The 26,790-nt window shown below is 42.8% G+C and overlaps 1 long non-coding RNA gene across 1 annotated transcript in view; it reads left to right on the forward strand.

Annotated features, from left to right (window-relative positions):
• The first annotated feature begins 23,873 nt into the window (after positions 1–23,873).
• The window catches only part of LOC122798585, a 190,674-nt gene continuing 187,757 nt past the window's right edge, over positions 23,874–26,790 (forward strand). The window contains exon 1 of the long non-coding RNA XR_006364283.1: positions 23,874–23,948. This is a non-coding gene — a long non-coding RNA (uncharacterized LOC122798585). The remainder of the gene's footprint in view (positions 23,949–26,790) is intronic.

Raw genomic sequence — 26,790 nt, forward strand, 5'->3', positions numbered from 1 at the left:
TTTGCAATGTGGTTCTGATTCACTGGAGGGCTCTTGCAAGGCCGCAGTTACGGGTTCTGTGATTAGAAGGCATGCTTGGTTAAAGGAACAGAATCTGTCTGATCATGCTAAAGCAAAATTATTAGATGCACCATTACGGCATGACACTGTTTGGTACTAAAGCAGAAGAATGCTAAAAAAAATGGAGGATAAAGCAAAATCCATGCAGACAGTCAAGGATTTCTTACAGGTACAGCCACCCAGGTTTAGCAGGAACTGGCCTTCTAAAAATTGGTGCTTTCCAGTGTCGGACAGACCACAGAGGCAGATAAGGCGTCCCAGAGGCAGATCTTAGCCCCAAGGCTCATACAGGTCTAAACAATGGGGTGCTCCTACCTAAAACACAACCTTACAGGAAACAGTCCCAATGACTTTCCTCTACCAGATCTAAGCACTTTTCTTTTGGCAGCCCCCTTAGGGGGAAAACTAGCACTTTTTTCATCAAATTGGCAAATGGTTACCCAAGACAAATGGGTCCTGAACATAGTGTCCCAAGGCTATAGGTTCCATTTTCACACTCTACCATGGTCAAAAGGTATGTCAGACCTGCCACACAATCAATGGGCAGAGGCACAAAAACAAATTACAGCCCTCATGGACATGAGGGCCATTCAGCAAGTACCACAACAAGAGCAGGGGCAAAGATTTTACTTCAGACATTTCCTAGTACCCAGAAAGGACAAAACCTGGATACCAATACTGGACCTGTCTGTACTAAAGTTTCTGGAAGTTCCAAAATTCAAGATGTTGACTGTACAGCAGCTACTGCCCATGCTGGGCAAGAAGGCTTGGCTCGTAACTTTGGACCTAAGAGGCATACCTGCATGTCCCAATCGGACAGTCTTGCAGAAGATACCTCAGATTCATAGCTGGCTCAATGCATTACCAATTCTCTGCACTGCCCTTTGGCTTATCTACTGCGCCCAGGGTCTTCACAAAATGCCTGGCACCAGTTATTGCGTTTTGCAGACAAAAAGGAATTCAAGTATATCCCTACTTGGATGACTGCCTAATTCAAGCAGAGAACAAAAACATTCTTCTAAAGCATCTGGCATTTGTAAAAAGATTGCTAATTGGCCTAGGGTACACAGTAAACGAAAAGAAATCAAAACTAATGCCCCCTCGAGATAATATTCTTGGGTGCAAGCTTAAATACAACTGCCCAGATGGCTTATCTCACGCCAGACAAACAAAAGCAATTGACTGCTTACTTCAAGAAATTGGCAACAAAAACCCACTTATCTGCAAGGAAAATTGTGCAGGCCTTGGGTTTCATGGCATCCTGCATTCTACTAATTCCATATGCCAGACTGTATATGAGGAAACTACAATGGTATCTAAAAAGTGGACTCAGCATTGCCACAGCCTGGAGATAGTAATTGCACTCATTCCCTGCCTGCAACAGGAGTTTCGATGGTGGGCAGAAGCCTGTCACCACAACAAGTGTCTGACATTCTGTTTACCCACAGCCAGACAGACACTGACAACGGATGCATCAGATTATGCCTGGGGGGCCCATATGGCAGGAAGATGTATTCAGGGCACATGGTCTGCAAACCAGGTACATCTTCACATCAATCAAAAAGAGATGCTAGCTGTTCAAAATGCCCTGACTGCTTTCTAGGACCTGCTTCATCCAGGACAGTTACTGATAGACAGACAACACTATGGTCATGTGGTACATAAACAAGCAGGGAGGTAGACATTCCTACCCCCTCTGCAGACTAGCAGTGACCTTATGGGAGACAGCATTGGCGTTTCAAGTTCACCTGCAAGCACAATCACCTGCAAGCACAATTCCTGCCAGGAAAACAAATACTTTGGCAGACGAACTAAGCAGAAATCTCATGGATCCCCACGAATGGAAACTGGATCCACAAGTTTTCAGCATGATAATAAGGAAATGGGGATGCCCAGACATCGATCTATTTGCCTCCCCTCACAACTGCAAATTGCAGAGATTTTGCACAAGGATTTATCGCAAGCATGGAAATAGACGCCCTGTCCTTCAGCTGGAAAAATCTAACTGTATATGCTTTTCCCCCACTGCCTCTCCTTCCCAGGGTACTCCTAAAGGTCAGACAAGTGAAGCCAAAAATGATACTGATTGCACCAGACTGGCCACGCCAGCACTGATACCCAATCCTAAAGAGCTTGTCCCAAGGTCCAGCATGGATATTGCCTCAGACTTCTCACTTGCTGACCCAACAAAACAATCAGATCCTGCACAGCCAACTCAGGACCTTAAATCTGGCAGCATGGCGGATAATGTAGCCATTCAGAACACTCCTCTTTCAAAAGCTGTTATGGATGTTATCTTGGAGGCCAGGAGGCCCAGTACCAGAAAATCTTATGCAGAAAAATGGAAGAGATTCTGTGCTTGGAACCAGGAACAAGGCATTGACACGGGTGTACCAAATATCCCTCAGATTTTACAATACCTAACTGAGATGCTGAACCAAAGGCCGCCTTTTTCATCAGTTAAGATTCATGCCTCTGCCATTTCAGCCCATTACAATATGGAACCTCCTATCTTTTCTCCTCCTTTAATAAGACAGTACCTCAGAGGGGCCAGAAACATTAGGCCTCCAAGGAGAGCACCAATTCTGGCCTGGGACCTCTATGTTTTGGAAAAACTCACACTGCCTCCTTTTGAGCCAGCATCAACAGCAGATATAAAATTCTTATCCTGGAAAACAGCTCCGCTCCTAGCAATAACCTCTGCAAGGCGAGTCTCTGAGTTGCAAGCACTCATGGCTGTGGGACCTTTCATCATTTTTCATCCAGGCAGGGTTTCTCTGAGGACAAACCCTACATTTATTCCTAAGGTGGGGTCTAGTGTGGCCCTTAACCAAACCATTCACTTGTCTACATTTTATCCAAATCCACAGAACAAGGGTGAGAAAATTCTGCATTCTTTGGACATACACAGGTAGTTACGCTTCTACTTGGACAGAACTAAAGCTTTCAGAAAGACTGAGCAACTTTTAGTGTCATATGCTGCAGGATCACAATGAAAGGATATCTCAAATCAGACTATTTCTAAATGGATAGGCCATTGCATCCGTTTCTGCTATTTTCAACATGGCCAATCAGTGCCTAAGGGCATTAGACCTCATTCCACCAGAGCAGCAGCCACTTCAGCAGCCTTCCTCAGAGGAGTACCAACCAAATATATCTGAGGCTGCAACTTGGAGTTCAGTGCACACCTTCACAAAGCACTACCACTTACCTCTTTAAGTCCAGAGCAGGTTTTGCCACTGCAGTTCTGCAGGGCCTCATAGCCTCTCCTAATCCTATTTAGCCCAGCCACCCATCCACTGCTTTGGGATTCAACCCAAGAATAATGACTTCAACAGTGAAACACTATGAACGTAGTACAGTTGTGTACCTACCATAAATGTAGTTGTTAGAGTATAGTCACTGTTGCAGTCCAGGTTACCTACCTACCATCCCCCTTTTTCTTTGCTGGGCTTTATCTGCACTTCTCTATCCTATACAACCTATTTGGTGTATTTGCTTGTAGATGAAGGAAATGTTATTTTTGTGCATGTTTTTTTATTGGCATATTTTTTTAGCCTACCAATTTGGAGGCACCTGACATCTGGGGCAAGAAAAACTGAAGAAAATGGCATCGGCTGCATCTTTTATACCCCTGGCGCACTGACGTCAGGGAAGAGGCGACACCAACCGACGCCGGACGTAGACTTTGGAATTCTGGCCGACTGAGGGTGGCCTGCCAGCAGGATAACCCAAGAGTAATGACTGCAACTGTGAATACACTTTAGCATCTACATTTATGGTAGGTACACAACTGTACTTTGTGGATGATGTTTTCATGGAATCTAATTCGACTCCTGACACCCTCCCTCCCACTCCCAGGAAATCTGACCGGTATTAGAGTCCCTGACTCAAATTTATTTTCAAAAATCCTACTGCTGATCCTGAGGTTATCTCCCAAGGGCCTAAAGGAATTAAAATAACTTCTGCCAAGAATCCCACCACCTCAGATAGTGATTCCCGAGCATTAGACAGCTGGGGTAAAAGTGTACACCTCTGCTACCCTTGCTACTAGAGCACTAAATTGTCAGTTCCATATGCTAAAATTCCAGCAGCATACCATGGAACTCAAGCAAAAAATATCAACTTTTCCTGCTTGTGCATAAAATAGAGTTGCAAGACGTAATGCTTTCTGCAAGTAAGTAACTAAGCACACCTTACACTGTGGTTTTGATGCCCTAGAAGCATCTTGCAGGACAGCAGTCACTGGTTCTGTCTTTAGAAGACATGCTTCGCTTAAGGAACAGCCCTTGCCAGACCATGTCAAATCTAAACTATTGGATGCATCCTTGCACAAAGACAACTTATTTGGCACCAAGGCAGGAGGAGGTCTTAAAGATGGAAGAAAAGCTAAATCTATGCAGACAGTTAAGGATTTCCTGCAGGTTCATCCACCCAGGTTCAGTAGGCATTGCCCCTCCAAACACTGGTCCTTTCCTGCCCCCTCCAGGTCAGTTCAGCCCAGACCCTGGGGACGCAGACCCCCCCCCCCAGACAACAGCCACAGGGAATGCAGTTCAGCCCAGACCCTGGGGAGACGGACCCCCCCCCCCCCAGACAACAGCCATAAGGAATGCAGAGATCCAAGCAATGGAGTACCTCTACTTCTAAACCAGGTAGTGCAAAGCCACCCCCTCATGGTAAGAACTCTCAATGACTCTCCACTTCCAGCCCCTCCCTCTGCCCACATGCACTTGCACCTGGGGAGTGCAAAGCCACCCCCTTCATGGTAAGAACTCTGTGACTCTCCACTTCCAGCCCCTCCCTCTGCCCACATCCACTTGCACCTGGGAGGAAAGTTCTCCTTCCACGCAAGCACCTGGGCCACAATTACCAACAACCGCTGGGTCCTCAACATACTGTCCCAAGGATATAGATTTTCTTTCCACACTCTACCAACCCCAAACGGATTCCCAGATCTACCCCCAAACCAGTGGGCAGAGGCCAAAAAGCAAATCCTTACCCTGCTCTCCATGAGGGCAATAGAGCACGTTCCTGCAGAAAAGGTAGTTCAAGGCTTCTACTCCAGGCTCTTCCTGGTACCCAGAAAAGAGTGCACCTGGCACCCCATCCTCAATTTTTATCCATTCTAAACACCTTCCTGGTGATACCAAAATTCAAAATGCTCACCCTTCAGCAACTACTGCCTGTGCTCTAAGGATGCCTGGCTAGCCACCATAGACCTAAGATGCCTACCTACACATCCCAGTAGGGGAATCGTGCAGGAAATATGTACGTTTCAGGGCAGGATCTCTGTGCTTCCCTTTGGCTTATCTATTGCTCCCAGAGTTTTCACGAAATGCCTGGCTCCCGCCATTGCTTTTTGCAGGCAAAGAAATATTCAAATAACAAACACCTTACAAATCAAAAATAAGAGAACACACAGCCAGCCAGTACTTCACCAGTAACTTGCTTTTCTTTATTCAACGATCTGGTACCTCGGCAGTTCGCCTTCAAGGATCACAATTAATTCAATACACTCATTACATTTATGTACACTTCTCATTTTAACAATTAACAAATTAATCCCCTAATCAATCAATTTAACAATAAAAAATTATTTAAAGTGACTTTAAACCAATTATAAATTTCTATGATATAAATGTAAATATATAAAAACATGAATGAATAAATAAATAAGTGAACGTGTACTAAACCTAGATAATTCATTAAATGCCTAATTCTTGATTCTCATACCAATAGGCTTTAAGGTATGGAACTTAAAAATCATTCTAGTCTCAAGCTCCAATAATTTTCCTACAACATCATCTCCCCTCTGAAGGAAGGGTTTTTCCAAAACGCTAAATGTTAAACTATTAGAAGACCCACCATGTTTTTCTTGAAAGTGCTTAGCAACAGGGCTAAACAGATTTTGGTTCCTTATATCTTTTAAATGCTCCAAAATCCGTACCCTAACCATCCTTTTGGTTTGTCCTATATACCACATATTTTTACATGAACATCCCAAGATATAAACCACCCCTGTTGATTTGCAATTAAAATGGTATTTGGGAGTAAAATTTACATCATTAATAACACTCAGGTTCACAACCTTATCACAAATATTACAAGAACTACAACGGTATGTACCCAACTTTGAAATCATGATGTTCAAGAAATATTCAAATTTACCCATACTTAAAAACGACTGCCTAATTCAGGCAGACAGGAAAAGCTGCTCAAGCACCTGGCTTTTGTAAAGGACCTACTGACCTCCCTAGGGCACACTATCAATAAAAAGAAATGCAAAGTAGTACCCACCAAAAAATTATATTCCTGGGAGCAAGCCTGGACACAGCATTTCAGATGGCACTCCCTACACCAGAAAAGCAAACTTACCTGACAAGCCTGTTTCTCTCAACTAGCCACCAGACCCCAGTTATCTGCAAGGAAAATCCTGCAAGCTCTGGGGTTCACGGCATCTTGCAACTCATTCCATATGCCACACTGCATATGAGGAAACTTCAGTGGTACCTGAAAAGCCTTTGGTGTCCACACTTGCAAGACCTGGAAACTCTCTTATACCAGTGATACCTTGTCTAAGGAAAGATGCCCTTTAGTGTGCTGCAGCATGCTATCACAGGGGATTGCCCTAGTCACCACCCCATGCTGCCCAGATACTCACCACAGATGCATCAGACTATGCCTGGGGTGCACACTTGAACAGCAAGTGCATACAGAGCCAATGGAGCCCACATCAAGTATATCTGCACATCAACCAAAAATATCTTTTCTGTCCAGCATGCATTGACAGCTTTCAGACCCCTTCTCTCCCCAGGGGCTCTACTGATCAAAATAGACCTCCCCACAGTGATGTGGTATATCAACAAGCAGGGAGGGACTCACTCTTACTCTCTATGCAGGCTCAGCATGACTATTTGGCACACAGCCTCAGCCATGCAGCTACACCTGTTAGCACAATTCCTGCCAGGCTCTCAACTCTGTGGCAGACAACTTAAGCAGAAATCTTCTGGATCCACACGAGTGGCAACTAAACCAAAGAACTTTCACCCTTATAGCTCAGAAATGGGGCACCCCAAAGGTTAGACCTCTTTGCTTCCCATTCCAACCATCAGCTCAGCAAGTTCTGCACCAGGGAACCTCACTGCAGGGCCTGGAAAGTGGATGCTCTATTTTTCCAGTGGGTCAACCTCTCTGTCTATGCATTCCCCCACTACCTCTCATTACCAGGGTACTGCTCAAAATAAAGGAGGAAAAACGAAGGGCAATGCTGATTGCCCCAGACTGGCCACGCTAGCGCTGGTACACACTGCTGCGCAGCCTGTTCCCTCTGCCACCATGGCATCTCCCTCCGATCCCAACATTCCTGACCCAGAGAGAAGGAGAATTCATGCATCCCCAATTGCAGACCCTCAATTTGGTAGCCTGGCTTATTCCCTGACCACTGTACAAGCTGCCAATCTCAGTAAATGGGTTCTAGATGTTATACGTGAGGCCAGATGCCCTAGCACTAGAAAGTCTTATGCTGACAAATGGAAAAGGTTCTGCACCTGGATCCAGGCTAAGGGAGCCGATATGGCACAGCTATCCCTACCTCTCATCTTGGAATACCTAGCTGACCTACTACACAGCGGTCTATCCTTTTCCTCTATTAAAATTCATGCCTCTGCTCTCTCTGCTCATTTCAGCACTGAGCAACCTCTCTTCTCACACCCTCTCATCAAACAGATGTTCTTCGTGTTTCACTGTTGCAGTCATTACATTTGGGGTAATCTACTGGCAGGTTGCCCTCAGTCGGCATGAATTCCAAAGTTTTGGGTCCTGCGTCGGTTGCTGTCTCCTCTTCCATGACGTCAGGGGTATAAAACAGCTGACGCCATTTTCTTTAGTCTTTCTTGCCGCACGGTGCCCGAAGCAGAAGCAGTCCACAGGTGCCGGTCGGCCGACTCCTGAAATTTTCGTGTTTCAGAACCAAAGTCTTCACTAAAGCTAAGTACCCCGTTGGGGAAACTTTTTTTTCTTCCTCCATACCGATGTCAAAGTTAATTGTATTACTTGTGGGAAGCAAATACCTCATAAGGATTTCCATTTATAATGTATTCCTTGCCTAGGCCCTGATCACATTGTGCCTGGCTGTTGATTTTGTGCTAGATTTAACCAACGCACTATTAAGCGTCTGTATATTTTTGCCTCAAAATATTTTGGAAAAGGCTTTAACTACCCTGAAATGTCGTCTGATAGCAATTAGACTACCGGAGTACCCAAATAAAAGGACAGACAGACTGTCGAGGTCCAAAACCGACGAAGCTTCTCCTAAGCCAGTCACCGGTACTCGGTGAGGTGCTTTCACAGCCCCTGATACCCACTACTTTAGAGTCTCAAGCCCCTACCGAGACCCATGTAGAGTCCGGCACACCGCGAGAGTATTGTACCCACGGATGTCCGGCACACCGCGAGAGTATTGTACCCATGGATGTCTCTCCCTCTGGGTTCGGAGCCGCTGAGCAGGCACCGGCTTCTGAGGGTGTATTCAGGCCTCAACATTTTTATATAAAACAGACGACGGCTGCAAAACCAAAAACAAAAGCAACTCCTAAAGCTAAAAAACCGATGCATGAGCCACGTGCACCGGCTACTATGCCTAAAAAAAATGGCTGAAGACCTAATTACCTTGATCAGGGGTTCACAACCCCCTCCTGATAAGAGGCCTAGGCAAGACACTGATTATGAATCCTTCAGATCAGGTTTCTATTTCTTCTGATACCTCTAATGATCAGGAATTATCTATACCTCCCTATGAGGATTATGATGCAGAGGAATCTCCCTTCTGCATCACCTCCTGAGGATTATTCCTTTGGAGAAACCTTGCTTACTTTGAGGGAGCATTTTCACTGGGAGAGTCAAGATTTCTGAGAATCAAAGAGGCTCAGGGATTTCCTTCTCCCTCAGCACAGGCCTTTAGCCATATACCCCCTGTTTTTTAGATGTTGTGAATGATGTGTTTTCGGAGTCAAGCTTGGCTCCTAACTCCTTACCTGGGGCTCCCAGCAAGCCTGACTGATATTACATGGTCCCTGACTCTCACAAATTTTTATTTAGAAACCCTGCTGCTGACCCTGAAACTATTTCACAGGGTCCAAAGGGAGTTAAGGCCTCAACATCAAAAAATCCTACCCACTCTGACAGAGATTCAAGGGCATTGTATAGATGGGGAAAGAAGGTTTATACATTTGCAACCTTGGCATTTAGGGCTGCCAGTTTCATATGCTCTAGTATCAACAACATGTTATGGGATTGCTGAAACAGAAAATGTTGATATCTGAATGTGCAGAAAATAGAATTGCAGGAATTATTGCATGCAGCTGAACAAGTTGGAACACATACTTTGCAATGTGGTTTTGATTCCTTAGAGGCCTCCTGCAGGGCCGCAGTTACTGGATCTGTGATTAGGAGGCATGCCTGGCTAAAAGAGCAAAATTTGCCTGATCATGTTGAAGCTAAATTACTGGATGCACCTTTACAGCATGATACTCTATTTGGTATTAAGGCAGAAGAGGTTTTAAAGAAAGTGGAAGACAAAGCTAAGTCTATGCAAACTGTAAAAGACTTCTTGCAAGTGCAGCCACCAAGATTCAGTAGACACTGGCCTAAAAAAATTGGTACTTTCTTTTGTCCGACAGAGCTCAAAGGGGGCAAATCCAGACTCGCTAAAGGTTCTAGATACTAGCACAAGATTCTTACAGGTCAAAGCAATGGGGTGCTTTACCTCCAAATCTGGAGGAGATAAAGCACAACCCTACAGAAAACGGTCCGAATGACTTCCCTCTGCCATCACCAAGCACTTGCCTTTTGGCAGCACCCTTAGGGGGGAAATTAGCACTTTTTGCTCAGAATTGGCACCCAGGACAAGTGGGTGCTAAACCTAGTATCACAGGGATACAGATTCCATTTCCATACTCTGCCAATGGCAAACGGTTGGCCGGATCTGCCAAAAAACCAATGGACAGAGGCACAGAAACAGGTCATGTCCCTCATGGATATGGGTGCTATTCAGCCAGTACCATAACAGGAAAAATGACAAGGTTTTTACTCAAAACTGTTCTTGGTACCCAAAAAGGACAAGGCCTGGTGGCCAGTAATGGATTTATCAATTTTGAACACATTCCTGGACGTTCCAAAATTCAAAATGCTAACTTGGCAGCAGCTTCTGCCCATGCTGGGCAAGAATGCTTGGCTGGTGACATTAGACCTAAAAGAGGCATACCTGCATGTCCCAATAAGGGAATCGTGCAGAAGATACCTCAGTTTCAAGGCTGGCTTAATGCATTGCCAGTTCTCTGCACTGCCCTTTGGCTTATCTACTGCGCCCAGGGTCTTTACAAAGTGTCTGGCACCAGTAATTGCTTTTTGCAGACAAAGTATACAAATATATCCTTACTTGGACGACTGTCTTATTCAAGCAGAGAACAAGGACATTCTTCTTCAGCACCTGGCTTTGTGAAAAGGCTTCTAACATGCCTAGGGTACACAATAAACGAAAAGAAATCACAACTGGTACCCTCTCAAAAGATAATATTCCTGGGTGCAAGCTTGAATACAACTGCCCAGATGGCTTTCCTCACGCCAGACAAAGGCAACTGACTACTTACTTCAAACTGATGGCAACAAAAACCCAGTTATCTGCAAGACAAACTCTGCAGGCTTTGGGGTTCATGGCATCCTGCAGTATACAGATTCCATATGCAAGACTGCATATGAGGAAACTTCAATGGTACCTAAAAAGTTTATGGAGTCAACATTCAGTCTGGAAACTATGATTCCTCTCATTCCCTGCCTACAGCAGGAGTTTCTATGGTTGGCAAAGGCAGGTCACCAAAACATGGGACGGCCCTTCACTCTACCCCCTGCCAGCCAGACCTTTAACAGACGCATCAGATTATGCATGGGGGACCCACCTGGTGGGAAGACGCATTCGGGGCATATGGATCCCAAAACAAATGCATCTGCATATCAAGCAAAAAGAGATGTTAGTTGTTCAAAATGCCCTGACATCCTTCAAGGACTTGCTTCTTCCAGGACAACTACTGATAAAGACGGACAACACCACGGTTATGTGATATATAAACAAGCAGGGAGGCACGCATTCATAACCCCTTTGCAGACTAGCCATGGCACTGTGGGACACAGCTTTAACTTACCAAGTACATCTACAAGCTTAATTCCTGCCAGGAAAACAAAATACTCTGGCAGACGATTTAAGCAGAAACCTTATGGACCCTCACGAGTGGAAACTGAATTCACAAGTCTTCAGCATAACAACAAAGAAATGGGGGAGCCTGGACATGGATCTTGTTTGCCTCTCTTCAAAATTATCAATTGAAAAGATTCTGCACAAGGATTTATCACAGGTAAGCATGGAAAGTGGACGCCCTATCCTTCAGTTGGAAAAACCTATCGGTTTACGCCTTTCCTCCTCTGCCTCTTCTTCCCAAGGTCCTACTAAAAGTCAGACAAGAGGAAACCAAAGATGATACTAATTGCCCCGGACTGGCCACGCCAATACTGGTACCCAGTCCTAAGGAACTTCTCAATACCCAGCTTGGACCTTACCTCAAAGACCTCAATTACTGTCCCAGCAAAACAATCCGATCCTGCACAATCGGCTCCAAACACTGAACCTGGCAGCATGGCTGATCATGTAGTTGTGCAAACACCTCTCAGCAAAGCTGTGAAGGATGTCATTTTGGAAGCCAGAAAGCCTAGTAGTAGAAAGTCTTATGCTGATAAATGGAAGATGTTCTGTGCTTGGAATCAAGCACAAGGAACTGATGCAGCAGAACAAAATATTCCTCGGATATTACAATACTTGACTGAGATGCTTGACAAAGGCCTGTCTTTCTCATCAATAAAAATCCATGACTCTGCCATTTCGGCTCATTACAATACAGAGCCACCAATCTTTTCTCATCCTTTACTAAAGCAGTATCTTAGAGGAGCCAAAAATGTAAGGCCTCCCAGAAGATCACCAGTACCTGCATGGGACCTCAGTTATGTGTTGGAAAAGCTCAACCTGCCTCCATTTGAACCAGCTGCTACTGCAGATTCTAAAGTTCTTATGGAAAACAGCTCTGCTGCTAGCAATTACTTCAGCAAGAAGAGTCTCAGAGCTACAGGCCCTCATGGCTGTGGAGCCTTTTATCATATTTTACCCAGACAGGGTGTCCCTGAGGACCAATTCTTTATTTATGCCTAAGGTGGCTTCCAGTGTGGCTCTTAACCAAACTATTCATCTGCCAACCTTTTACCCAAATTCGCAGAACAAGGAGGAGAGAATTCTGCATTCCTTGGGCGTACACAGGCAACTAAGATTCTACTTGAGCAGGACTAAAGCTCTAAGAAAAACTGAGCATTTACTAGTGACATATGCTGCAGGATCAGAAGGAAAGGCTATTTCAACGCAGCCTATTTAAGCCACTGCATTCGTTTCTGCTACTTGCACTATGGCAAACCTGTGCCCAAGGGCATTGGGTCTCATTCCACCAGAGCTGCAGCTACATCAGCAGGCTTTCTCAGAGGAGTACTAACCAAAGACATTCTAGAGGCTGCTACATAGAGTTCTGTTCTTAACTTTACAAAGCATTATCATTTGCCCCTCTACTCCAAGTTCAGGGCAGGCTTTGCCACTGCAGTTCTGCAGGGCCTTATAGCCACCCCTAATGCTGTTTAGCTCCAGCCTCCCATCCATAGCTTTGGGATTCTACCCAAATGTAATGATTGCAGCAGTGAAACACTAGGAACATAGTACAGTTGTGTACACTTACCATAAATGTAGATGTTAGAGTGTATTCACTGTTGCAGTCCAGGTTACCCGCCCGCCATCCCCCTTTCATTCTGGAGTTTATCTTTCCTTCACTATCTTCTACAACCTATGTGGTGTATTTGCTTGCAGATGAAGGTAAAATTTGTATTGTTGCATGTATGTATGTATATGTGTATATACATATTTATAATGTGTGTGTGTATATATATATATATATATATATATATATATATATGTATATATTTTTTGTGCTACCTTTTTGGGGGCACCTGACATCGGGGGCAAGAAAAACTAAAGAAAATGGCGTCTGCTGCTTGTTTTATACCCCTGACGTCATGGAAGAGGAGACTGCAACCGACGCAGGACCCAAGACTTTGGAATTCAGGCCGACTGAGGGCAACCTGCCAGCAGATTACCCCAAATGTATTGACTGCTGCAGTGAATACACTCTCTCTTCTCCATTTATGGTAAGTGTACACAACTGTACTTTCCTCAGAGGGTCTAGCAACTTGAGGCCACCCAGAAGAGCACCTACCTCAGCTTGGTACCTAAACTTTGTGTTGCCCCTTTTTGAACCAGCAGCTTCAGCAGAATTAGTTTCTCTCATGGAAGACTGCCTTGCTTCTGGCCATCACTTCAGCAAGAAGAGTATACGAGCTACAAGCACTAATGGTTGTAGAGCTCTTCATCATTTTTCATGCTGACAGGGTCTCCCTCAGGACTAACCCATCCTTCATGCCATAAGTGGTGTCCAATGTGGCTCTCAACCTATCCATTCATTTGCCCACCTTTTTCCCTAACCCACAAAACAAGTGGGAAAGAATACTGCACACTCTCTAGATGTGCACAGACAGCTCAGATTCCATTTAGACAGGACTAAATCCTTCAGAAAGACACATCAGTTGTTAGTCGGCTTTGCTGCAGGAGCAGAGGGCAAAGCCATATCCAAACAAACCATTTCCAAATGTGATAGCACACTGCATCCATTTCTGCTACAAGCAACATGTGAAACCTCCCCCTAAGGGGGTCAGAACTCAGTCTACCAGAGCAACCTCCTCCTCTACAGCTTTCCTCAGAGTCCCCACCACGGGCATCTGTTCATACCTTCACCAAGCATTACCACCTGTCTCTCTCCTCCAAATCCAGGGCAGGCTTTGCCACTGCAGTCTTAGAGGGCGTCCTAGCCAGCCCCCAGTCTTCTTGACTCTGTCCACCCTTTTCCTCAGCTTTGGGAATCAACCCAAATGTGATGACTGCAACAGTGAATACACTAACCTCTACATTTATGGCAAGAGTACACAACTGTACTTTTTCACGCTCTGTCCTTGCATTTCTGATTGGCATTCTAACAACCCAAATTCGTTCTCCGAATCATCTCTGATGTCACAAAGAAATTCTATTCGTAGGCTGCGAGTTTAACAGTTTAATGTCTTTATTCTTTAGTCATGCTAAAAGTTGTCTTACTAGTCAGTAATTTTTTAAACTGCATTTTACTGTCCTTTATAACACTGCAGAGCTATACAAGACAACAGTCCAACATCCAAAAAAAACATACAAACAGGAAAAAAAAGGAAAACGGTTAGTAAAGATAATGACTATAGACACTATTCAAAATTCAGCCAGCACTTGCATTCCAAAAGATCAGTCCTTAGGAACTGTAATTAATCAGCAAAAAATGCTTCCATGCATGTTGAAGGTTCACAGTTGGATTGTACTTAGAGTATAGAATATTATTTAAATGTTTACATAGAAGTTATCTTTTAAAACACTAGAGAGCATCCATCCTACTTCTAAGGCTTGCAGGTGGGAAGAAGTCTGTCTATCAAATAACCAGAATTTTTCACACCTTGTGGATAATAGTGTTGAAGACTTGTTGTCAAGTGCCCTGGAGGTGTTGTCAATATAGTCTAACCATCGGACAATACATGAACATGTGAGGGTTATCTGCTGCTAGGTACCCACGCCTCTCCATTGGGGTTATGTTTTACCTGCCTAGCAACTGTACCATCTGCGTAATCCTAGTCGGTAATATTCAGGTGTGTAGGGTTCACTAAAACTGTCATTGATTCTAGTGGAGTTTAAGGCATATCTCTATGGGCTGTGTGTTTGCAAAAAGATAAAATGCTTACTATATCAGATGCAGGCACAGGCAGCATCGGCACTAACTACATTGTGGCAGTCATACCTCACACAGAGGGTGCAACAGCAGTTTAAGAAAACTTCATTCTAACACTGGCAGCCACACCAGTGGACATGACAGGAGCACACACATTAAAATACTGACTACAGCAAGACTGAAATACAAAAGCCTATATATACAGATGGTTGACAAGTAGTGATGCAGCAATAAGGGTATGAGACAAGGAGACAGTGCGTGTCTGTGTGTATGTGGTAGGAAAGGAAATGCAGCGTCAGCAATCAAGGATGCCAACCCCTCCATAAGGCCTTCTTTATCTTTAAGACCATGCAAAATAATTCTTAATATTGCACTAACTTTGTCTCAATGGTCATAGCCGACTTTAGGCACCAGCAAACCCTGCGGTCGCTGGGGGCCCCCTGTTCCTGGTGGGCCCCCAACCACACCAAGGTATATTGTTGAGTCTATATTACGTGCTCAAAGTTTTAAAACTTTGATGCTTATATAATCAACACTATATGTGTGAAGTTTTAAAACTTCGAACATATAAAAAAAATAAAATAAAAACAAGAACAACCTACCTGAACGCTCTGAGCATGGGTGGCAAGCCCTCCTGCACCCCCACACCCCCCACTACTTAAATATACCAACTCAGAGATCGCACTACAATGAAGTGAAATCGCCGCAGGGAGTATTTCCCTTTACTTCACTGTAGTGCAATCTCTGAGTTGATATTTTTAAGTAGCGGGGGGTGTGGAGCGTGCAGGGGGGGCTTGCCCTCCTGCTCAGATCGTTCAGGTAGGTTGTTTTTGTTATTATTTATCTTTTTTATATGTTGAAGTTTTAAAACTTTGCTCATATAGTGTCAATTAAATGAGCATTGAAGTTTTGAAACTTCGAGCACATAATATAGACCATTATTATCTAATTGTTTTGTAACATGCCTGTAAAAACTAACAAGCTAGTACAGCAATCTTGTACTCTTAATAAACCAGGCGGGTAATAACTCTTTTTACATCACCTTTCAAATTCAAAGATATTTCTCATTATAGTAACAGTGTTTTATCAAGTAACAGGCTTCACAATTCCATTAAATATTTTACCATTGACATAGTGCCCTGGCTTATTTAAACCCGGCTGGTGGACGTTCTCTATACTAAAACCAACAATATAGCCAGCTTTAGGTATCTGCAATACCTATGGTTGCAAGGGGGCCCATTAATCATCAGTGACTATGCGGGGACCTCAAAGCTGTTGCTGTTAGGGGAAGATGAGGGAAAATGTATTAATTTCCTGATTATGCCCTTTAAATGCAGGGCTGTGATATGGCATTGTTAGGATAAAGGTGATAATGAACATAAGCAAGGTAAGCAGTAGAAAGATCCACAGCCCAGAGAGACTGATCTCATGATAGGGTTTTAAGAAGAGCTGATGCTTCTGAGCTTCAGGGCCGTTTTTTTTTTCTTTCAGGGAGTTTTATGAATACTGGTAGAACACCAGATACTAAAACTGTCAACTTCTTTGCTGAAGAATTCAGCACAATACCAAAAATAATAGCAGAATAAAGGCTCAAAATCAGGAAAATGTTTTAAATATTACTCTAATTCACTTAAGAAAAGAACAGAATAACACCTTCTGCATCAACATGCATTGTTGGATAATAAGTATAAAACTCTGATGTCTGGATTTATTGACTGTTTGTAATCTTGAATAATTTACCAGAAAATCAAACTTTTTACGAAAGCCGGAGTAAAATCAGAGACAGTGACAGGTATGCATTACTCCTCAGTGAGGTAAATAAAAGTGACTTACCCCTGCTGCTTTTTGGTGACTGCTAAACAGCAGTCACTGATCTGGCGTGATAGAACCAGTGTTGCACAATGTATTGGCCATTAGCTGAAATACGTACAAAACTAGTATTGCTACGGCTTATGTGTGTGTGTGTGTGTGTGTGTGTGTGTGTGTGTGTGTGTGTGTATGTAAAAAATATCACTGCTTTTTATCTGTGCATTCACCCAATAATGCCAGGACACACATTCTTCTGGGTATCAGTAAAAAATCTAGTAACAAGTAATTATATTTCAAAAGTAATGCATAAGATGCATCACAGAACATTCAGACACTTTGATCTTCGAGGAGTCAGGGGGACCCACTCACCAGACTGTATAAATTAATACATGGGCCTCCCTTAATCACCCCCTGACTGTGTGGGGACCACACAAGAGCTGTTGTTGATTGGGGAAAAAATGACAAAAACAATTATTAATTTTCTGATTACACTCTTTAACCTGAACATAGGTGTGATATGACCCTGTTAGGAGAAAGCTGATAATGTCTCTGCTCTCAACCGTACCCATTCTAAAACCAGCCCTGCTCAGGTGTGTGTGTGTGATACAGAAAGCTACTGTACATTATATGGCTTGGGGGGGGGGCTGTATGGTTATTACTACTTTAATTTTCATCACAGTCAAACCGTACAGGTCTGCACATGAGGCCATTATAGCTTGTATATGGGCTGAGGACAGTGTGGACATTGCTTCTTTTACTTTTTTCACAGACCTAAGAAGTGTATAAAGAAGGTTACTACAGCTTGTGTAGGAGCAGCGTAGTGTCTAGGAGCAACAAGGTCAAATAAGTTACTGTAATCATTTTTTTTCGCTTTCACATCAGACACATATACAGGTAGCTGCCTTTGATGGTTAGAGTTGAGGAGTGAGGAGGCATGCTATGTATATGAATTGTCAGCAGTCTTTTGAAATACTTCTGCTTTCATCCTGGGCTAACAGAACAGGGATGCATAGGCAGTGACTTTTTTTTTTGGGGGGGGGGGGGTTAGGGAGGCAGGCAGTATTCTCAGATAGGACCTATGTACCCAGATAGCAACTGGCTTGCCAGTTTACTGTGAGCTACTATTTTGTCATCTTTGAACATTAAGCCTTGGGCACAACTTCCTTGGAAAAAAAAAATTAGACATTCTTTTCTTACTCTCAATTTTTGTTTAGGATACCACTGGATTAAAAGGTTGGGAAAATGCTCTAAAATATACCCCAGCACAGCTATAACCCTATGGTTTCTTGGGCCCTGGCTTGTCTGAGTTATTTCCTAAATTATTACTGTGCTGGCTTGATCAAAAAAGATGTGTTGAAACAATGCAAGGAAAACTAAAGCTGAGCATTAACACTGAATTTCTTCCTTAATCTTAATTTCTTTTCAGGCCATTATTGAATGAAAAGGCCATGTAAAAGGAAAAAAACAACTTTAGAATGTACTTCAGAGCATATAGACATGTATGGCTTCTTGAAAAGCCTGACTAGTAAGGAAAAATATGAGAAAGGGAAATAAAAAGTAATGTGCATGGCATAGGCAGCCCAAGATGGGGGAAACAGAGGGGAGGGCTGGAGGGGCTGCTGAAATGGTAGGACTAGGACACCATTTCATCTAAGTCCAGACCTGTACATAGAATTGCTGTAATGTATCATTGCTACAACTAAATGTCAATAGCTGTGAATGTCCCTCTGCGAGAGTGGTAAATGGGCCCGTTACTGTAAGAGCATTGCAGTTACAGGTCCGTCTGTGTACTACTCCCAAAAGTTTGCAGCATGAACTAAAAGGTTGCTTAGGAGGGTGCAGTGACAGGGTGATGCATAGATAGGAGTGCCTAGGGGGCCCCCAACTTAGCATTTTGCTGGGGGCCCCCAAAACGCTAACACCGGCCCTGCTAACAGTACTACATTTTCTGATGTGTAGGACATTGCTGCTATTATCCTAAGACAAATTTAGTTTCAATGACCGTTGACAGATGTGAAGCACTTGGTAAAACAATGTGTGCTGGAATAAGTTTACACTGAACTCTTCTGTACTTGTTACTCCAACTGTGCATCGTAGTTCAAACTGTGTAGACTGTGGCACATCATCTGGTCATGGTTATCTGCACAAGATAAGGCCCGTAGGTCAAATGTGAGCAGTTCTGTATTTACATTCAGTGCAGTTTTGAAGTCACTGTTTTGTGAAGAATGTTGGAGTTATCATACCAGCTTTCAGTGGCAGAGTCCTTGAATGGCTTAGTCTTTGAAAGCAGAGGTTTAGCATGGGAGAATCCTCCATTCATTTTCTAGTTTGTGTTATATCTAGTGGGTCAGACACCTTTGAAAGACCGAGATAATTAATGGATGATGGAAAACAGGGTTCGTATTAAGACACTTCAACTTACCCATGGTAGGAATATAAATAGAACTAATTTTCAGTGAATACTGAGAATTGTTTCATTCTTGTGGTCATGGGAAAAGCATCATGAATGTGAATAGTTTAGTAGGTTCTGTATCTCTACAGTACCTTCCTTAAAGCTTCATAACTGAGTCAGAGGCCTTTTATTCACTGAAAGCCATATACAAGGCCTTAATGAGCTTTTTAGTGGGAGATCCTTTCTGTTATGTCTGTTATGCAGAATTGGTGTAAATCTACACTGGGATTCTGCAGCATTTGTTCATTAATGCTAAGGGAGATGGTTAAGAAGAATGTAGGCAAAGAGTTTACCTGTATTGGTTTCCTGTGTGGATCTGTCTTCATTCTTGAGGATTGCAACACTATTGGCATTCCTTGCGTCTCATTGAATTTCCTCCTGGCAGTGTGTAGTTTCTTGCCTCTAGCCTTAAACTTCAGCCATATAGGCTATGTAGTCCTGCAGCTTCGTTGTTCTAGGCCTTCTTGGTGGCACATTTCATTTTTTTGATGTAGGATAATCATAAAGAATTTCTCTTTCCAGGCTAAATTTGATGGAATCTGTCCGAGGACTTTGGGAATGTCTGTGTTCCTTCTGTCAAGTTTTTTTTCCCCTTCAGCCGTAAATGTTTCACTATGTGGAGTGAGAAGGGATTGCTCTTCCTTTCTCTAGCTTATGCTGTTGTAGAGTCTGAGGCACAGGTTGTCTCTCAAACTAAGATGGAGAATCCTCATTTCAATTTTTTCCTTTTCAGGATCCTTGAAAGGCAGGCTCTCAAGATAATGAAGTTAGCTGTAAAGTGGTGCGATTTCCTCCTTTGGGGAGGACTGAGGCTGCATGAAATTTTTGGTTTTCTGCTCTGAGAGCTTTAATAATTTGTCCTTAACTAGACTGATGCCATATGCTTGAAGGCTGTTAGTGGAGTTCTTCCCACAAAGATGATTTTAGGAAGGAACAAAGCAACCATTGGCAACTTGCAGAAATGGGCTAGTTTGTTAATCTGCTTGGAATCTTGTCAAAACTAGTGCAAGTCCTCCTAGGGATAGGAGCTTGACTGTAAGGCAGTCTGTCATTAGACGAGAACCAGTTGTAGATTATATCAGTTTTAGGGGCATATTACCTTTAATCAGACTCTCAAGATAAACTCAATTAGTCGAAAAATGAAAATACATTTACTATCACATTTAGTCTAAAGCTAGACTAGCTATTTTATTTCTACAAGTTAAATAAACAAATTCCAAAAACACACAAGAGGAGAAATTAAATTGCAGTTTTTGCAGGAAGGCTAACTCCCCAGCATCCCCAGTGTGTGTGTGTGGGGGGGGGGGCTAACCCCCCACATCCCCTAGACTTGAATATACCAACTTCATGGTTGTATCATCTTGGAGAGGGTACAATTCTCCCCAAACAATTGTCACTGCCAACGTGCACACAGCTGTGATTTTTCTCATAGAAAACCGTGACAGTTCCATACACCGGCATGGTTTTTTCTGACTGTAGCCCGTAAGGACATAATTAACTCTTGAGTCATGGCACTTAAAGAAAAATATCAGTCTGAAAATACAACCTCTGCATGCATACAACTTGTGATGTTTTCAGCCAGGCGGTGATCCCTCGGTGGCCCCCAAAGTCCCTCATCTTCTTTTTCAATAAAACAGATGCTAAAAGCGGCTGAGTATTTAATTACACTTACAGTCCATTCCTTGGTATCCCTCCTGAGATTTTTTTCCTTTACCTCTGGCTATTCCCCTGTTTTGGACATACTGGATGATGTCTATTCGGAGGCTTGCCTTAACCCTGACTCTCTGCCTCCCTGCCAGTCCAAGCCTGACCCAGGTATTAGAGGTACCCAGCTCTCACAATTTCTCTTCAAATAACCATAATGCTAAAACCACCAAAAATCCACTTCCTGCAGAGAGAAGATCCAAAGTAAAGGTATAAGGGGTAAAACTATACCTACCTCGCCAATGAGGGGCCTTCATGTAAGCCAAACTTCTAGATGCTCCCTTACAAAAAAAAGTGACTATTTGGTACTAATCTTAGCAGAAATTGGCCTTCAAGAACTGGTCCTTTCCAGCCACTGAGCCCCCCCGAGGTAGATACAGGCGCAAGGGGCAGTGGCATATTGTCACAACAGACCAATGGGATATGGACATTATAAACAGTCTTCCAAAATGAGAGCATGCCAACCCTGCCATCAAAGGGCAAGCAAGCACAACTGCAAGACTTTTTCTGGTACCAAGAAAAGGAACCGATTCTACTAGTACCAAAATTCAAGATGCTCACATTACAGCAACTTCAATCAGACAAAAGCTGCAGAAGATGCCTCAGATTTCTTGCGGATATACAATCAACAAAGAGAGTCAAGGGCTACCATCTCTCTCAGAAAATAACCTTCCTAACTTGGCTTGACACACACACCCAGATGGCTATAATCGCAAGAAAAACACATATGAGGAAACTTCAATGGTACCTAAAAATCTATGGTCTCACATGTTTGCAAAAGGAATTTTATGGTGGGGCCCAAATGTCAAGCAAAAACAGGCCTTCCATTCTGCAAGCCTCAAGCAAAACAATGCATAACCACAGGCGCCAGATTATTACAGGGGGGCTTGCTTGAAGGAGGACAGGTGCATTCAGGGTCCCAAAAGGAAAAAAAGCACCTTCTTCACAGCAAAAAAAAAAATGGCTGCTAATAAATGCAATTACAGCTTTCAAGGACTTCCTGCATCCAGGACAATTACTGATAAAACAGACAACACCACAGTAATGTGGTACATAAACAAGGTGGAACACATTACGTGCCCTTGTGCAGACTAGCCATGACTCTTTGCTGGAAAATGAGAGAAGACCAATCGAACTTCAAGCACAGTACAATCTAAGCAGAAATATGACAGATCACACGAATGGAAGAAGCATCCTCCTCAGTTTACAGAAATAATAACGTGGGGGAAGGGCCAATGATGATTCTTTTTTTCCTCCAGGTTTGTTCAAGGACCTTTCACCAAAGGCCTGAGAGGGCGCCCTTTTCATTCATCAGTTGGACAGCATGTGGACAAGTTTATTCCTACCTCTGCCTCTTCTGCCCAAGGTACTTTGAAAAGCAAGAAGTTTGGTCGAAACCGGGATTCTGATTGCTCCAGATGCTCCAAGGCAACACTGGTATCCACTCCTGAGATCCTGCGCACTAGCCTAACACTTATACTCCTCCCTGCCTCTGCTGCTGATGCCTCTTCACAAAAACTCTTCACAGTCAACTGAAAAGACTCAAATCTCGCATGGAAATCCTTAACACAGGAGGTGAAGGATGTGATTTTGGAGGCCAGAAGGCCATCTACTAGGAGCTTACTCCGCCAAAATGGAAGGTTTGTTTTGCTCATGGAAAAAGAGGCCAGGACCCTAGAAACTGAACTTGCCTCAGGTATTACACTATCTAGCTGAGCTGCTGAACAGTGGACTTTCCTCTCCTCCATAAAAACCACTGCAGCCATTTCTGCAGAATTCAACACGGATCCCCTTTTCCTCAGAGGACTAAGAATATAAGACCTCCAAGGAAGCAACCAATACCCAACAGATTTGCAATATTTGTCCTGGAAAACAGCCTTCCTTCTGGCCATCACTTCAGCTCGTAGGGTTTCTAGTTACAGGCCCTCATGGCGGGGTGTCCCTCCCCATCATCCATTTTCCATCAGGACAGGGTTTCCCATAATCCAATCCATTAAGTGGTATCCAGTATAGCCTTAAATCTCGTCCAAATCAAGCCTACTGCCTACTTTTATCCCAATTAGACATCCATAGGCAGCTCCCGTTATACTTGGGACAACTGAGTCCTTCAGGAAAAACCAGTTACAAAACAGACTATTTCCAAGTGGATTGGCCACTGCATACGGGTTTTATTCCGTCATGGAATCTGTTTCCTACAGGTATCGGATCTCAAGACTTGTGTTCTCTTTCAAATGTGACTTCTAATTTAATCTAACAAATGCAATTCTACTAGTTGACTGTTCTACCAAGCATACCACAACACAACCCAATTTTTTGCAAGTGCTTGTAAAGAAGAAATGTATAAACTAGTATGTGCTGTAGGATAACTGTCCAATAAGAATGCCAACAGTGAATTACCCAATGCCGTCCATGTAAGGTACCAAAAGAACTAAATGGAAAGTTTTATTAAAATACAGATAAAGTCCAAGCATCCTTAAGGCCTCTAGGAGAAAGTCCTCAATTTAAGTATTCAGATGTGTTGTCTCTGCAAACTCCTTTTCACCTTGTTTGAAGTGTTGAACCATTTTTTCCGCTGAAAGGTTTCTATAAAGGAGACTTTTATTATAAGCTTTACTCTTAATCTCTTCCAAGACCTTCCCTAGAATGGAAATTCTGTGTGGCGGGTTGTTGGAGTTTCTGGATGCCTTTTCTGGTTGGTTGTAGACAGCATGGCTTCACATACAGGGGTCAGATTAAGTTTTGTGACTGAGTCATCACTGAAGTTGATAAAGGAAACCATGTGGATGTTTTGCATCCACAGACAAACTTGGGATGGAGTTTTCCTTTTAATGTTGATAAAGTTTTAGCATAGTTCTATGTGTTTTTATTAGAGCAATTAGATTAATGTCCTAGTAACTTTGCCTTTGCTTTTGTGCAGGATGGGCAAATAGATGCTGAAGAACTACAAAGGTGTCTCTCGCAGTCCGGTATTTGTGGAGGCTACAGACGTAAGTCAAAAGTAACAATAAATTTAATAGGGCATACATTAATATCAGCAAAGATACAAGATGCTATGATTTTTTTTTCCAACCATAAGCTGTAGATAGGTAGTAAATCATTGCATACTTAACAGTGCTGTCGCAGCATTTTTTATCATTTTTATTGCAGTTTTCTCAATAGAAATGTGTACATATGTCTGTGTTCTAGCTAATTGGCTATTTAGCTGTCATTGCAGCCTGTTATGACACTTTATTCACAGATCTTTGTAAACACTGATTCTAGGTAATTCTCCCTGTTGGTGACACCCTGACCCATGCCCAAAAATGGGGGAGGAGGGCAAAGATGGATGAATTTTATTCATATGCAGTCTAACAGGTCCATAGTGAACAATTTATTGTCTTTTTTTTTCTTTTTTCCAGTGCTGCTGTGCATTTGTGGCTGGCAAATGCATGTACGTCTCCCTGGAATTCTTCATCCTTTAACTCCCCACTTCCTCTTGTCATTTGACCTTTGCTTTGGTGTTCACCCACATCCTCTCCTTTACCATATAATGCTGCTGTTTTTCTTTCACCTTGGGACTAACTGTTCCTGTTTGACTAAGGGTTTAGGTCCTGCCTCGTGTTCCTGTTGTCTGGCTTCTCCCAGTCATTTGTTGGTACTGTGGTCTTCGTCTAATCCATTTTCCATCTTGGGGAGCTGGATATAGTCCCTTGTGAGCCCTGTATGGGGGGTCTGGCCATTCAAATGGTTTCTTTCTTTCCTATTTGATTTCAGCCCCTTTTCCTCAGTCATGTTGTCCCCAGGTAAGCGTTTCTGATTTCTGTTTCTCTCTGATTCTCATTCATCCTTGTCACTCCTTTAGATCTTACATAGCCGTCTTTGTGGTGATCATTTATTATTTTTAGTGCAGAGCCACTTTTCCCATTTTTCCACACTTTTTTTTAAGTTGGGTTATTGCACACCCAGCTAGCATTAGGATGGTCTTTATCTTTGGTGTTCTGTCTTATCCACGGTGAAGTCCAAAAATGCGTACCTTCCACATGTTTTTCGTCTATCTGCAGAGCTTGCCCCATTCCTTTTACAGCTGCCTCTCAAAGTTTTCCCTCCTGCATCTCCATTTCATATCTGCCTTCCTTTCTTCACATTTCAAGCAGCCAGCTATCCTTTTTGGTCTCCTTTTTTATTTCTTCTGGCTGACTTCATGGACTCTTATATGGACTGGGGTGTGTGTTTTTTTTTTTTTTTTAAGCATTTTTGCCCATCACTCCTTTTTCTTCCAGACTAATTCCTAAACCCCCCTGTTAAGGTTTACCTCAGTACCTGCTTTTATATATCCATTGTGGGAATTGTTCCAAAATTTAACGTTTTTTTCTGTAAATTCTATCCTGGTCTTTCTTTTTTGTATATCCCAGGCTACATTTCCTGCTTCTTTACTCCTCATCCATTAGTTGATGCAGTACGCCATTGTACATCCTTCCAAGCTTAGGGAGCACTACATCCACTTTCCCTTTTTCTTTCCCTCATTTTTTTTTTTCACTGTTCTCAACATTTTTCCCAATACGAACTAATCATGACCCTCAGAATATGCATACTTTCCTCTACCACAGAGATGAATAGGTTTTGGACAGTAACCTATTCTAATGTTTAAAAGCAACAATGCAGCATAGAACTAACAAACCCAAGAAAACAAATACGTTCTACTCAGCAAACTTGGGGAGTCACCATGACTTGCTTTAAAGAAAATGAGCACTTTAACACCAAGAACTTCATCAGATAAATATAATGCAAACTAGGTTTAAAAATGGTGCAAAACAGATCACATGGTTAAAACATCCAATCCCTTTATCCCCAACTTAATTAAATGTTAGTGACAAATCAAAAAAAAAGAATAAAAAATAATGGATATCAAGATAGTGAATGTAAACCAATGTGGCTTTCCACAGTCAAATGTATATCCTTCTGTGGTAGTAAAACACATTTTATGTTGACAAGTTTCATTTAAACCAGGATATTTGTTTATATTCAGTCTTAATTTTCCATTCTGACTCTCGGCATTCTAAATGCACATTGTAGCTGCCAGGGAAGTCATGTCAACAGAATCTAGCACAAAGAACTGAAATTTCTTGTGATTCTCACACTGTAAAGCATGTCACTCTAGGGCATTATTTGTGTCCCCTTTTGTTATTGCTAATGCATGTTCATAAATTCTTCAAGACTGATTCCTAATTGTTTTTCCAATGTAAAAGCAAGTGCATGAATCACAATGAGCTAAATAGACAACCCCCTTTGAGTCACAATTGTACCTTTGGTGTGCAAAAATATTCATACTTGGATGATTAATAAAAATGCTTGTGGTGTTGGAGATGAAGCGGCATTGCTTACATTTGCTGCATTTAAAAGTCCCAATCTGATTATTTGGAGGCTATTCTATTTTTCTAGAATGGATCTGATGGGAGTTCATCCATTTATAGATAAGTCCAGTGTTCCCCTAAGTCTTGCAACATCCCCATTCCCTAAAATTTTCCAATTATTCTGGAGAATATTTCTGATCATATTCATGTTACTGGTAATGGGGAGTGGAAAAGCACCCCTGTAGCCAGTTGGAAGACTTGTCTGGGGGTGTCTATCTCTTCAGTGGCCACTAAGCGTCAGTTCAGGTCCTTCCCAAGGATTTGTTTAGCTTTCCCAGTCTAAACAAATTAATTTAATCGATGCTGTTGGCTAGGCAATCAAAATCATAGCCCCTGACTATGAAGAAATGCTTTAACGTCTCCATTTCCTCCTTGAAAACTTCATCATTGCTCGTTAGTTTGCTCAGCTGTATAAATTGTCCTTTCACCACTCCTTTCT

The sequence above is a fragment of the Protopterus annectens genome, chromosome 3.part1 (genome assembly GCF_019279795.1).
Source record: "Protopterus annectens isolate FY-2018-M chromosome 3.part1, PAN1.0, whole genome shotgun sequence".
In the NCBI taxonomy this organism is placed as follows: domain Eukaryota; kingdom Metazoa; phylum Chordata; order Ceratodontiformes; family Protopteridae; genus Protopterus; species Protopterus annectens.